This window comes from Homalodisca vitripennis, chromosome 3, assembly GCF_021130785.1.
Source record: "Homalodisca vitripennis isolate AUS2020 chromosome 3, UT_GWSS_2.1, whole genome shotgun sequence".
NCBI classification, from domain to species: Eukaryota; Metazoa; Arthropoda; class Insecta; order Hemiptera; family Cicadellidae; genus Homalodisca; species Homalodisca vitripennis.
This window is the reverse complement of record NC_060209.1, coordinates 166,582,970-166,597,876: the sequence shown is the minus strand read 5'-3', so window position 1 is coordinate 166,597,876 and position 14,907 is coordinate 166,582,970. Positions and strand designations below refer to the sequence as shown.

The 14,907-nt window shown below is 33.4% G+C and overlaps 1 pseudogene; it reads left to right on the top strand.

Moving 5' to 3' along the window:
• Positions 1-8,226: 8,226 nt before the first annotated feature.
• LOC124358448 lies at positions 8,227-9,748 on the top strand (annotated as a pseudogene).
• The last annotated feature ends 5,159 nt before the right edge of the window (positions 9,749-14,907 follow it).

Genomic DNA, 14,907 nt, shown 5'->3' with positions numbered 1-14,907 from the left:
ATTGTCTTTAAACACAAACTGTGTAATTGACAAAGTCATAGGCTTATAATTGCTCTGTTCATACTTACTAACAATTACAGTTATATATTGATTAATATACAATATAATAACAAATGAACAATAAAATATTACAAAATAACAATGGCCTAATTAAAATATATTATAAACTTTGTTCTACAGACAATCATTTAGACAATACAAGTGATTTTTGATTAAAATACTAATACTAAAATAAAATTTAAAATAACAACATAGACATATAACAGCTATTGAAACAAACACATTTAGACAATACAAGTGATTTTTGATTAAAAATACTAATACTAAAATAAAATTTAAAATAATAACATAGACATATAACAGCTATTGAAACAAGACAAACACATAATTAAAAATTCAGACGGCAAAAACTTAATGTACCAATATCACAGGCAAAACATTTGTCAATGGAGTAAAAAATATTATCCTTCAACCATCTATCTATTACTTTTTTTAACTGTTTCAAGGGCACATCCCATGCATTTTTAGGCAGTGTATTAAATAATTTAATTTTCATACATATATGACTACTTCTGGTTTTTTCTAATCTAACTAATGCTAAGTCAAGAAGATGGTTTTTCCTAGTAAAATAATCTTGAGTCTATTTTCTTGTAGGAAGGGTATTTAAAGAATCCTTTACATCGATCAAGTAGCAATAAATATACAGATTTGGAAGAGTCATTATTTTAAATTCTTTGAAAATTGATAAACATGACTCTATCAGAAACATTCTTGATTGCTCTTAAAGCCTTTTTTTTGCTATGTGAAAGCATTTTGTGCACTACAACAGTTGCCCCATAGAGTTATTCCATATCTTATGTGGGAATGGGAAAATGCATAATAAGCAGTTAACAACTTATCTGCAGTAATACAGTTTCTTAGTTTCCTAAGAAGAAACACAACTCAGGACAATGTTTTACATAGTTGCTCCACATGGCAATCCCAACTCAACCTACTGTCTTGACACAGGTATACATCTATTACCTGTGTTGGGTCTTGATGTATACCTAATAACTTAACTGGTTTGATATCTTTGTAAATTGTATGGTTTAATGAAAATATTATTTTTTTCTGTTTTTTTTGTCATTTACTACAAAGAAATTTTTAGCAAACCATTCTAAGGCCCTTTCAAAAGCTTGGCTCTCTTCTCTTATTAATACATCCAGATGGTGATTACTGTTGAGAAGTGTAGTATCATATGCATATAGTATTGTTGTGCAAGGAAAGTTAGTACCCAAATCATTGACAGCAATTGTAAAAAATAGGGGGCCAAGGACAGATCCTTGTGGAACACCACTTTCTATCTTTTTTAAACTAGATCTGTCACTCCCCTGGACAACCATTTGCTCTCTATTAGTCAAGTAGGACTGCAGCAGCCTTAGCTCTCTGTCCCTGATACCATAAACAAACAATTTTTTAAACAAAAGCTTCTGACAAATACAATCAGAGGATTTTGTTAAATCAATTAATAATGCCGAGGATAACAATTTATTTTCAAAGTTTATTAGTATTTCATTTACCATATTTTCTACTGCTTTAATTGTATTTTTACCGGGCACAAATCCAAACTGTTCAGCACAAAAAAAAAATGATTTGCAATAAGAAATGTATTTAACTGTTCCTTAACACACGATTCAAATATTTTACTTACTATAGGGACTAACGAAATTAGTCGGTAGCTAGATTCATTTAATTTTTCACCTCTTGTAAACTGGAGTCACCTTTGTTACTTTAAGCGCTTTAGGATATATACCTTGTTCTAGCATCATATTAAAAAGAAATGTCAATGGTTCAACTATAACGTCAATAATTTCCTTCATGACTACACCATTAAATAAACCATAACAATCTTTACTGCAAGACATACTTAATAACATCAATAGGTTTAATTTTACGCCACTTAAAGACTTTACAGACCCTATTTTGACCCTGAGTAAAGTTATTTACTAATTCTATGGCTGGTTTATACGATACATCCTTAACAGTGGTTACATTTAAGTTACTCACGACGTTCACAAAATAGTTGTTAAAAACATTGGAATTAATTAATATTTCTTGATTTCTTTTTTTACAGTTAGACTCTGTTTTGATCAGGTTCCATGCAGCCTTACATTTATTAGAGGAATTTGTAATATATTCTTCATTTGCAAGCTTTTTAGTAGAGGCAATTTTATTTTTATATGCTTTTTTGCATCTAGATATTCTTTTTTATACATTATTTCATATGATGTACCCTTGCTATTCTTATACTTATCATAGAATGTTGTGACAAACTCTCTAAATTTCTTTAACTCTGGTGTATACCCTTTTATTTTTGGCCTTTTAAAAGTACTTACTTTTATCTCTTTAGATTTACAGCATTCATTGAATGAATTTGTCAGTAACAAATTGAAGTGGTCATAAGCTTGATCCACATTTGAACATTTATCCAGTTGATTCCAGTCAATTTGTGATAATCTATTTCTTAAGAGCGAATATGCTCTAGGATTTAAGTCTCTTATAGTTTTTGAAAAGTGTTTGTGCCTTTATTTTTTTAACATTAATTTCATGAAACTGTGCATATAATCCAGCATGATCAGAAAAATGCGGTTCTATTACACAAAACCTGATCCTATATCTATCGACATTTGTAATTATGTTGTCTAAACATGCCTGACCCCTAGTAGGCTCCTCATTCAAACAGTACATATCAAAAGATCATAATAAATTAAGGAATGATTCAGTATCTTGAGATTTCTGCATTATATTTACATTAAAATCAGCTGTTATCACATACCTTAACCCTACATATTTTTTACTTTAGAATATTAAAAAAGCTTCTAGTATGTTAAAAAATAGTTTTAAATAGCTTACCTCAGCTCTGCTCTTAATGCTATTAAACTTTGGATCCAGCAGTTGAAAAATCTGTAATGGGAGACATAACTTTGCTAATCTCTCAAATGTTTTATTAATTGCCAACTATTTAAGTAAAAGTAGTATACACTATATAATATATTTTTCTTGTTGAGTAAATTACAAGGAATATTTATATGCAAGGAGGTAGAGGTAGACCAATTTTGCCTTATGGATAGTGATCATACCAAATAACTATAACACTTTCTAAACCCCAAAATTTGACTCTAGGAACTCATTTATTTATTATTTGAAATTATTTGTAAAATTTTATAATGCTCGTAAATGGCCCAATTTGGGGATAGGGGTGATTTTTAATCCTGACATACTAAGATTAAAATGATGTTGATATTTGCTTTTTTTATTGGATGGAAATTATTTGAATTTTGTTATTATTTATTCACGTTTTAAATTATGTTTTGAGGCTGTCATATCTGAACAGTTAGAGAGAGGTATATAGAAACTATAAACCAAAAAAAGTTTCTTTTAAACCCTCTTAGAGGACCAGACGTGCATTTTTTGGCCGGCAGAATAATATTCTAAAAATATCAGATGGTCAATTTGTGGATTACCACTATTACGTGAATAAGACCAGCTATCACATGGTATTTTAAATTGTTGGTGCTGACGTTATATTAAATGTTATTACTAATATTTTAATTTACTAATATTGATTTTACATGTTCTCAGCCCAAATAGTCCTTATTTACGATTATTATAACCATGTAACAAAACAATAACTTAGTTGAGAGGCCAGTGGCAATAGCTGCCGTCTGCTGTTTCAGTACTGATTTACATGGTTTATTTAGTTGTGGCAGTGTGCTGTGTTATTTTATTTTTTGCCGTTATAGGTTAAACATTTTGTTAGTTTTTATTTTTAATGAGGCCTGTTTTATTATCTAAGTAACTATAATTGCCTACATTTCATAAAGGAGATTTATTGTTTTGTGAAAATATATACCATTACTTTATTTATTACCTAAATAACAATATTTTTTTTCTTACTCATGTAATGGGAAAGAAAATGTAGTGTTTTCCATAGTACAAATTTTTGTTTTATTGAGAAAAAAATGTTATTCAACATTTTTCTAAATATTTTGTGAGAACAAATTTTATTTTAGTAGAATACTTGTAGTTTTACATGCCTTCATTCCAAAAAACATAAAGGATATATTGAATACAAGTCCCTAATTGAGTACCATCCAATTATAGTAGAAAGTGTTTCAAAATTATGTAGTTATGGCTCATATTAGCTTTTGACTCTGGTCCTCAAAGGGTTAAGCAATCTTTCATAGGATGTATCATTTACTATACGTAGCTATTTAACCTTTTTATGAGTTTTAGTTTTTCTAGTATTTAGGTTTAAATTATTAAAGTTTTTCAAATTTTGGTAAACCCACTCCTACCACATTCATGATAAAATACCTTGGTAAATAAACTTTTAGAAATGTTAGTAACTAGAGTTTCTGTGTCACCGTCAAGATTCTCTGAGTTTGTAAACATTTCCTCAATCACATTTATTGCAAACATACCATGTGTCATCACAATTTTATTGATTAGATAAGTTCTATAGTAGTGACATGCAGGCCTAGTTTTAAAAACACAGGCTCAGACAAACTCTGCAAGCCACAAGATGGGCAAGTAGGTAAATGGCAGTGAAGAATCTGGAGGTTGGTAGAGCCTAGACGATCAGAGTGTACAGCGGTTAGTCACGAGCAGGAACAAGTTCTGCGGCAGGCGCCTGTGTTGACAACGGCACACACTACCTGCGCTGCAGACGGAATGTTCAAGATGAGCCCAGCTGTGTCTTCCACTACCCAGCGATTCCCATCTAATATTTGATAAAAAATGTACAGCTAAAATTAAATTAACAACAACACTACGCATTTGCTTCTTTATAAACTGAAAACTATTGTTAAAATTTTAGAACATTTAGAGCTAGGATTAACACATTAATTCAAAAGCACGGTCCAGCGAACTTTTATCTAGCATAGTTCTTGCTGACTGCTTCAAAGGGAGTCTTCGGTGTCAAATTCTGATCATCTTATGTTTCGGGGCATTTGTTAATACTTACCAAATCGCTGAAATCTAAAAAAACGGTGTAAAAATTATTTGTACTCACTATATATGTAAAACATTGAAAATAATAAACAATATTAACACAGAACAGTTGATTACATTAGAAATGCTCTTTTAATTAATATTTCATAACTTTAGAGACCAAGGAGTGATTCTGTCTCAAATTTAAAGACCAATGGGGTAGGTCAGGATGAATTTTCTAAATAAGAATATGCCTGTATTCATCCCAGGGGATGCTAAGAATGTCTATGTCAAATTTCAACGTAATCAGTTAAATAGTTTATGCATAAAAACAAAGCAAAACAAATAAACAAAGGTACTTTCATATTCATAATATTATTAGGATCAGGATATGTAGATGCAGTTTTGAATAATTGTAACAAAAATAAAATCATCTATTGCAACAGTTCTAATATGTAAGGTATGACAAAACATCAAGTTAATTTTATAAACAGAATAATTTAAGTAACATTAAATAAATACGAGGGTCTTCCAGAAAGTAAAGAACGATTGCGCATCCACGGGCGGCGCAGTTCCCCACCACCGCGGTAGATAGCTTGTTCGTTAACCACACCTTCTCCCTCAGTGTGAGCTGAGTAGCGGTACCGTGAGGTCACGTTTGCGTCTCCTGTGAAAGTTTAAAATGGCGGCGTTAATTGAAAATCCCGCCAAGTTAGAACTGCGTAGTGTGATACGGTTTTCTGAATGCACAGAATGTTCGACCTATTGAAATTTATAGGCAAATTAAGGCAGTTTACGGTGACAATGCGATGAACGAGTCATCAGTGAGAAAATGGTGCATTCAATTTAAGGAAGGTCGAAACTAATGTGCACGACGAGGAACGAAGTGGAAGGCGTCACTCGTTACTGACGAGTTGGCAGCGAAAGTTGATGGAAAAATTCAACAAAACCGTCGTTTCACTTTGAGTGGTCTAGTGGAATTTTTTCCACAAATTTCAAGGTCGCTTTTGCACGAAATAGTGACTGAACGTCTTGGTTATCAGAAAATGTGTGCTCGTTGGGTGCCTAAGATTCTTACTGATGTCCACAAGACTAAACGGATGGGAGCAGCTCTTGAGTTTTTGACTCAGTATGACGAAGAAGGTGATGCGTTTCTTAGACCGCATCGTAACGGGTGACGAAGCTTGGGTTTCCTATCGAACCCCGGAAACAAAGCTCCAGTCAATGGAATGGCATCACTCGAATTCACCAACAAAAAACAGGAAAGAAAAACCAAATTTGAACACCAGGAAATTGATGGCAACAGTTTTTTTTGGGACCGAAAAGGCCTAATCCATGTGGAGTATCATGCCGAGAGGCGAAACAATCAACTCAGAGGCCTACATCGAGACCTTGCATCGGCTTCGCCGCGCTATTCAGAACAAACGACGCGGAATGCTGTCGTCGAAGTGGTGCTGATCCACGACAATGCTCGGCCTCATTGCAGTGCACGAACCAAAGCAGAACTCAATTCTTTCAAATGGCAAATCTTCGGACAACCCTCCGTATAGTCCAGATCTGGCTCCGAGTGACTATCACTTGTTTCCAAAGTTTGAAAGTGTTTTTAGGCGGAAAAAACTTTTTGGGTGACGAAGACCTCAAAGAAGGAGTAAAAACGTGGCTTTCATTCCTTGGCAGCAGAACAGTATAACGTCGGTATAGAAAAACTGGTGCCCACGCTACAACAAGTGCCTTGACAGTTCCGGCGATTTTGTAGAAAAAATAGAGTAAGTTTATTAAGTATTTATATAAATAAATTTTCATGCTCTTATCTTTTGTTTTTATTGACTCTATAACAAAACGTTCTTTACTTTTCTGGAAGGACCTCGTAATTACGTCATGATGGTCATTGCTGCTCAAATTTTACAAATTGAATTATGGAGGATTTTAAATTTATGTTAGGCTGAGGCGTACTGCGAACAACAAAATTATAAATAGATGTATGGTAACACATACATGTACTTGATTATAAAGTGGTCTAACACTCAAGCTTTAAGTTCAACTAGAACTTTATTTTAAGGACAAATATACATCTTGACTTAGTCCCTTCAAATGTGTTTGGCTATTTAATATACGTAACTGTCTCGTAATTGTAGTTAATAATGTGCAAGCGCTTTGAACACTTTTATCTTCTAAATTTAATTTGTATATATAAACCATTCTCGGATTTACCTGAACACACACAAAAATCTCATTAAAATCAGTCCAGCCAAGGCCATTTAGGAGTTCCATGACATACATACGCACATAAGAAATATATGTGTGTGGTGTGCCCCATACAAAATTCGGTATATGTGGCTGTAGTAGTTCTAGAGATATTAATCTTTATACAAAATGGTGGCTAGTGGTTAAAATAGACATTTCTCGAACTATGTTTAAAGGACATTTTTTGTTTGGAATGATGAGTACCAGTACTATCAGCCACAGAAGTTGTAAAAAGGGGATGGAGAACACCCTTTTTTCAATATGTATATATAATTTCATTTTTGTTGTGTACAATTAAAATTATGGTGTTTTAAATAATATAATAAGAAAATATAGCAAAAAGACGAAACTGTAATCCTAAATTTCTTTTGCAATATGATAATATTTATTTAGAATACTAGTATGGTGATGTCCCAACACAGGAAAATAATGTTTGTCCAGCTGAAGATTACAATAAATAATTGTTTACAGTTGTTTCTCAGTTGGATGTGTCAGAATAACTTGTGTTATTTGTTTTTATAGGCTGTTCAAAATTAAACAAAACCTATTTTATAAATAGAACCTATTTACATTAGACAGTTATTGTGATCAGTGAAAATTGAAACATATGATAAACATGACCAGTAGTAATTTTTAGTAGGCAAATGTTATGAAATAACCAAAACTTGTGATGACTGCAAAAAGCATCCTTCTTGTTCTGGATCAGTATCAGAAATCTAGAAGTACATTCACGCAAACAGTAAATGAATTGGCATCTCGTCCTCAGAATGCTGAATATTTAGTAAAAGGAAACATTTTAGAACTGTTGTCACCTTTACTTTCGGATCCGGTTCCTAGCATACAAAACAATGCAGTGATGGCATTGGGGAGGCTAGCTAGCCACAATAGTGACATCGGGTTTACACTAGCACATCATGGAATTATTGCTAAAGTTATACTTTGCTTGGATAAAAAATCCAATTATTACAAGAAATCAGCCATGTTCTGTTTTGAAAAATATAGCAAAACATAATGCAGGAGTTAGCAGAGATAGTTACAAATGTCGGAGGTCTCGATGCAATGATCTACTGTCTAGAAAGCTTTGACAGTGGAATTAAAGAAGCAGCTGCTTGTGCCCTGGTCCAATATCGCATTGCCACAACGCAGATCTGGCAAGAACAGTAGATAAAGCTGGTGTAAGTGCCTTTGTTGGTGTTGTGTTTGCAAGAGCCAGAAAAATCTGTTTAAAGCAGTCTGCTTGTTTGGCATTGTGTGAGATCACAAACACTCAATTGACCTTGCCCAAAGTATTGTTTGATGCTCATGCAACTCAGCTTTTAGTAAAGCTGACCACAATGAACAATGCGAAGATAAAAGCTCAAGTTTACAAAAACATTGAGTCACATCAGTAAACACTCTGTAGAACTCTCAGAAGCAGTTTGTTGGGAGCGGAGGTGCTACCACAGGCGCTCTTAGACATGAGCCACCCTGACCAGACAGTCAAACGTAATGCAACTACTCTTATCCGTGACATAAGCCAAACATAACGTTCAATTTGCACAACTCATTGTTAGCTCAGGAGGAATAGCTGTTTTGACAGAAATTACTTTCAGAAAAAGATGTAAGAACAATCCTACCTGCCATTGTCACTTTAGGATACATCGCTGGACACTCTGACAAATTCGCTCTTGCACTAATAGCTTCAGGGTTAGTTTCCCACTCTCTCAAATCTGTTAAGTTGTGAAATGGAAGACCATGTCTTAGCAGCTACAGTGTGGGCTCTGGGACATCTAGGGAGACCACTCATCTGAACACGCCAGTCATTCTTGCCGAAGCCAATGTGTTCACACAGGCCTTGTCGAATTGATGGTAAGTGAAAAGTCCTCTGAGGATCTTAAAGGAAAATGTAAAGCTACCCTGAAGTTCACAATACAAAAATGTACTGAAGTTGCTGCTTTAGAACCTTTATTACATACAAGCTCCAACTGAAATTGTCAAATACGCTCTTGGCCAGTTTAGCAAGATTCTTCCAAATGACTCTAGAGCAAGAAGACAGTTCGCTGCAAGTGGTAGTCTTAAAAAGATACAGGAAATACAGCCCGAACCTGGAACCTCATTGATGGAATATATAACCACAATAAATGGTTGCTACCCTGAAGAAATTATAAGATACTACACACCCAACTATCCGGATTTACTTCTGGAACAACTTGATAATTATATGCCTCAAATTCCAAATATCATAACCCCAAGAAAGAGAACTCTTGATGAACTCGCAGAAATATCAGTGTCCTCTCTCGAAAAGAGTGACTGTGAATGTTAACCAAAGATTGCACTTAATAACAACATAACTTTTAGAACTGTACGGCATTTAAACAATATTTACTGTAATAAGATTAATATTTTAAAAATCACATCCTATACCTATTGTAATTTATAACTAAAAGAAAAAATGAGTATATTGTTGGGTTCTATTGCCCAACCTTGTTTAATTTCAATACTAAAATTATTAATAAGTAATCAATTACAAATAACACAAATGTTTCAAACTAAATCATTATAAACATTTTCTTTGGTGTAAGTCCTTGAATGATTCATCTCAGTATGAATACTGTCTATTTAACGTTAACATTTAAATGCAGATTTTATGGTTGTAATCCAAAAATAAAATAATATTGACTGCAAAATAGAATAGCAGGTGATATAACATGTTCTATGTGGCATTATTCACCATTCAAAGTACACTTTTAGTTGAGAGCCCTATAGGATTTCATGAAACCTAATATATTTAGCAAATTTTGTATTTTTAAACAGTTTTTTACAAATTTAATTCGGTATTGAAGTAGCAAGAAGTGTATTTTATTACAAATGTACTGTTATGATACGTATGGATCATGCTGCATATGACTTATTTTGTTTAAACATTTATTTCTCCAATTACTAAACCATATGCAGTTTTATCCCTTGTTAGTGCCTATTTCAGCTGGCAGTCACAATGTCATTGCATTTGCGCCTCCAAGTTACAAGATAAATCTTTACGTTTGTCATGGTTTGGAGGTTTACTCAAGAGTTCAATATTGATCTAATTGAATATAAAGTGTATGGCGTGTGTAAGTCACAGGAGACTCATCACAGTTAAAAGTAAATACTGTGCACTGTGTCACTCTCTAAAGGAACACAATCTGATAGTAACACCAGTTTCACCTAGAGCACCCTAGCGCTGACCTACACTAAATGTCTGGCCAAAGTAAGCTATAAGTCACTTGTTTAACCATATTGCACTGAAATAATACATCTCTATGAATCATTTTGTGACCCAAAGTCGCAATATGAGAAAGATTACCCTAATTTAACAATGGGGGGGGGGGGGGGTGGGGGGGGGGGGGGGTGGGGGGGGGGGGGGGTGGGGGGGGGGGGGGGTGGGGGGGGGGGGGGGTGGGGGGGGGGGGGGGTGGGAAAATAATTGCAATTTTTAAATATATTTTAGAACGCAAGCGCATTTCTCCTTATTTTGTGCTGCTCAACTTTTAAAAAGTTATATTTATCTGATCATGAGCAAATATTACTAGTATATATTTATTATATATTCAAATATATATTAGGATTTTTTTTCATAAAAATTATAATTTAAATTTTATTTATATAACGTGGTCCCTTAAGTGATAGTGAGATTTATTTTAAAGTATGAGATCTTTAAAATGTTTTTATAAATATTTTTCTAATAGAGTTATACATATTTTAAAAATATACCGAAAACATATATTTTTAAAGTTTTTATTGGGTATATCAATCCAAAATGAATTTTCTCCTCACATTGTATATATTTTTGATTGTAGTTTGGGAGAGATATTTCCTCGTCCTCACAAAGGCCCAGCCAGTTTTACGGAGGCCACGTGATCATGCTGGACCCTCAACGCTCCGTCACAGAGTTTACTGCTGATTGTTTTAACCCCTTGCAGTGTTTCTTTTTAAAAGAACCCTTGGCAAGATAATTTTACAGACGACTGCACAAGTTGCGACTGTAGTAAATGGACTGAATAATCACGAGTTCCTTTTAAAACATATACTTGGTGAATGACTGTTAAACGTTATATGCTGTAACATTTAATATGTTTTTGCATGAATTAAGTATGGTTTAATAACAGCACACTTATTCTTAAATTATTAGAAAATACTCATTTAACTCCTTTCAGTTTAATTTCCTGGACCTTGTTAGTTCCTCATGTTTGCATTTATATTTTTTGAAAATGCATGATTTTAAACAAAATATCGTAGTGAACTTACTAGCATTAACCCATAGCTTCGTACGCGATTTCGTAAGTTTTGTGTTTGTATGAGCACTTCGTTGCCTTGTTGTCATGATCTAGAAAATGTGTCAAGAGTGTATAGTTGTATATTATTAGTTGAATTTCCAGTTCCACAAAACTGTGCACTTTTAAGTTTTTTGTGGACGTTAAACTTTCGTGTTCGATTGAATTATATTTCTGGCGCTAATGTTGCGTTTGTCTTGTTGTCATGATCTAGAAAATGTGTAAAAAGTGTATAATTGTATATTATTAGTTGAATTTCCAGTTCCACAAAACTGTGCACTTTTAAGTTTTTTGTGGACGTTAAACTTTCGTGTTCGATTGAATTATATTTCTGGCGCTAATGTTGCGTTTGTCTTCTTGTCATGATCTAGAAAATGTGTCAAAATTGTATAGTTGTATATTATTAGTTGAATTTCCAGTTCCACAAAACTGTGCACTTTTAAGTTTTTTGTGGACGTTTAACTTTCGTGTTCGATTGAATTATATTTCTGGCGCTAATGTTGCGTTTGTCTTGTTGTCATGATCTAGAAAATGTGTCAAAAGTGTATAGTTGTATATTATTAGTTGAATTTCCAGTTCCACAAAACTATGCACTTTTATGTTTTTTATGGACGTTTAACTTTACGAATTAGGTGTTTTGACACCCGAGAAAGAGGTTAGATTTCAATCCTCGAAGCTTATGTTTGTAATATATAACGCTGCAAAATATACTAAAACCTATTATTCTTTCAAATCATCCATCATCAATAGCAAACTTTAAGTAGAGGACTTCTGATATGTTATCTCACCCAAGAATATACCACAACAGACACAACTATAAATTTTTGAAATAGGAATAACTGTATGTGTTAACCAGAGACCCTAAGAATTTCCAGGTAAAATTTCAGTACATTCGGTTCAGTAATGTTTACGTAGTTGAGTAAAACATACACACACATAGTAAGAGATATCATTAGATTTCTATATAATAGTATAGATTAGGACTACTTCATGTATTCTTCTCATAGTTTCTGTTTACCCATTATATTGTCCACACATTATTACTAGAAATTCATTTAACTACTAGTCTAATTTTTTAAATTTATATTTACTTACGTTTCTAGTACACTTAAAACAATTTTTTTAATGCACACCTTAGCAATTTTAACAGATTTGTTGACTTTTTTTATTTAAAAAATGATACCATAAACCTATTTATAAAAATATAACAAACGTATATGAGAAGCGATTTTATGGGACAATATAAGGATTATTCTGGCTTGTAGAAATGGCCAAAAATAGTCTTCTTAAAAGTAGTAATAATAATTTCAAATGAACTCACATTATCAAATCGACATATATCGCCCACTCTAATCGTCAACAAAAAACGTGACACGAAATCTCACAATAATAACAAACAAAATACTTCAGTGTACGTCAGCTGCTCACACTTAAATTAACTGCCGAAAAATACATTATTTTACTTTTTTCAAATATCAAATTTAAAACAGCTTTGTTTGGCGATGAATAACTAAATTGACACGTTAGCCGACAGCGGCGACATCTAAGAGGAATGGATTAAACCTTTTGTATTCGAACGGAAGAATTAAATAAATAATTGCTTAAGCATCCAGTAACCCGTCATTAAAAATCACAGATGAAATATTTCATTGAATCATAAAGAGCATTGACTGGGAAGGTTAGGGATACAAAATAACGACTGAGAATAAAAATAACGTAGTCGAATACCACTGTAACCGGAAGCTCTAAAAGTATCAATGGAAGACAGTTATGGCTCTTGGCACACACCTGCTGGTCTGCAGTAATGGGCTGCCCCTCTTTGATCAACTGATGATCGTTGACAGATAGAAGATTTCCTTTGATAATTATTTTTGGTTGCCTTTGAGCAGGATCTACGTCCGTTCTTTATACGGAAGGATAGTGTTAAGCTATTTATCTTGAAACTTCTCTTATATTAGACGACTATCACTAGTGAAGACATTTGTATACTATTCTTTATTGTGTTTGAGCAGGATCTACGTCCATTCTTTGTACGGAAGGATGGTGTAAATCTATGTGTCTTTAAACGTCTTTCATATCAGACGATTATCACTCACTACGTTTGTGTACTATTTTTTCTTGCCTTTGAGCAGTATTGTCGTTTTCCCTATTAAGCAATATAGATGGATGGTCTAAAATCTTGGAATGAACTTCATATCAGACGACGATATTTGTTTATTATATGTTGTCTTCGATCAGTGTCTACGTCTAGTTTTATATGGCTGGATGTTGTAAAAATCTTTTGAGACGTCTTCCTTACTAGCCCATTAGATTTTAACCTCTCAAAGAATGATATTGTTATATTGAAGAACGTCAATCCATTTTAGTTTAAGGTTTGGAATAAAAGTGTGTGATATGCATTCATGCACTACGTCTTCTATGTGCTTTAAGGAGACTGTAGTGTAAAACTTGGGAGCGTTCATGAATAAGGAGAAAGAAATACGAAGGTAACAAAATGCAGCAGCAGGCTCAGAACACATAACTTGGGGGACTGGCTCGGCACGGCAGGCGCTGCGCTGGAACTTGGTGTTAATTTCGGGATTAATTTTAGAGCGAATGTAGATCACAACTCTTTCGACTGAGTTATGCGGGGCAAAGTTCTTTTATGCCGTAAGTAACCAAACAAAGCCGAGGCGGAGGCAAATACATTCTGGTGTTTTTGCTAATACGTTTGCTCTATATTAAAAAATTGGTTGTAGCTACCACTGTAAAACATTAATAAATATGTAACATTATGACAATCTGTGTAGATTTCATTTTCAATTCTCGTATCAATTACTTTTAGAAATTTAATACATGTATTCCTTAGTTTTTAAAATCAATCTAAAGCGTTAGGAATATAATAATTCATAAACAGATGGCCTAGCTTCACTAACTATAAGTTACCATATGATTAACCTCCGGCAATTTTTAAATTGCTACAAACATATAAAATTGACAGAACGATGTGTCTGGTGTATACGAGTGTACTAATGTGGGTTTTGTTTATTGAAATAGATTAATTTCGGTTATTTCCATTTATACAAATTTAATTTATATTATATATATATATATATATATTTATGTATTTAAAATATTGTTGTGCATAGAAGCATCCTTCTGTGTAATGTGAATAAATTGTACAAGGAGTTACAAATAGAATATCAGGCACTCAGGGATGGTCCATGCGAACTCTCACGTGGTGTGCTTGTCACTTAACTCCTTCTGTACATGTAGATGTCAAACACTCTGAGAGACATTCCTACACGGAATGATTTTCACACATCTACTTAAGTCATATAGAGCTGCCAAACTCTCGGGAGTGTTTCAGATGCAATCATTCACGGTGTGTTTGTCACCAAACTTTTATCATGTACAAGTTGCC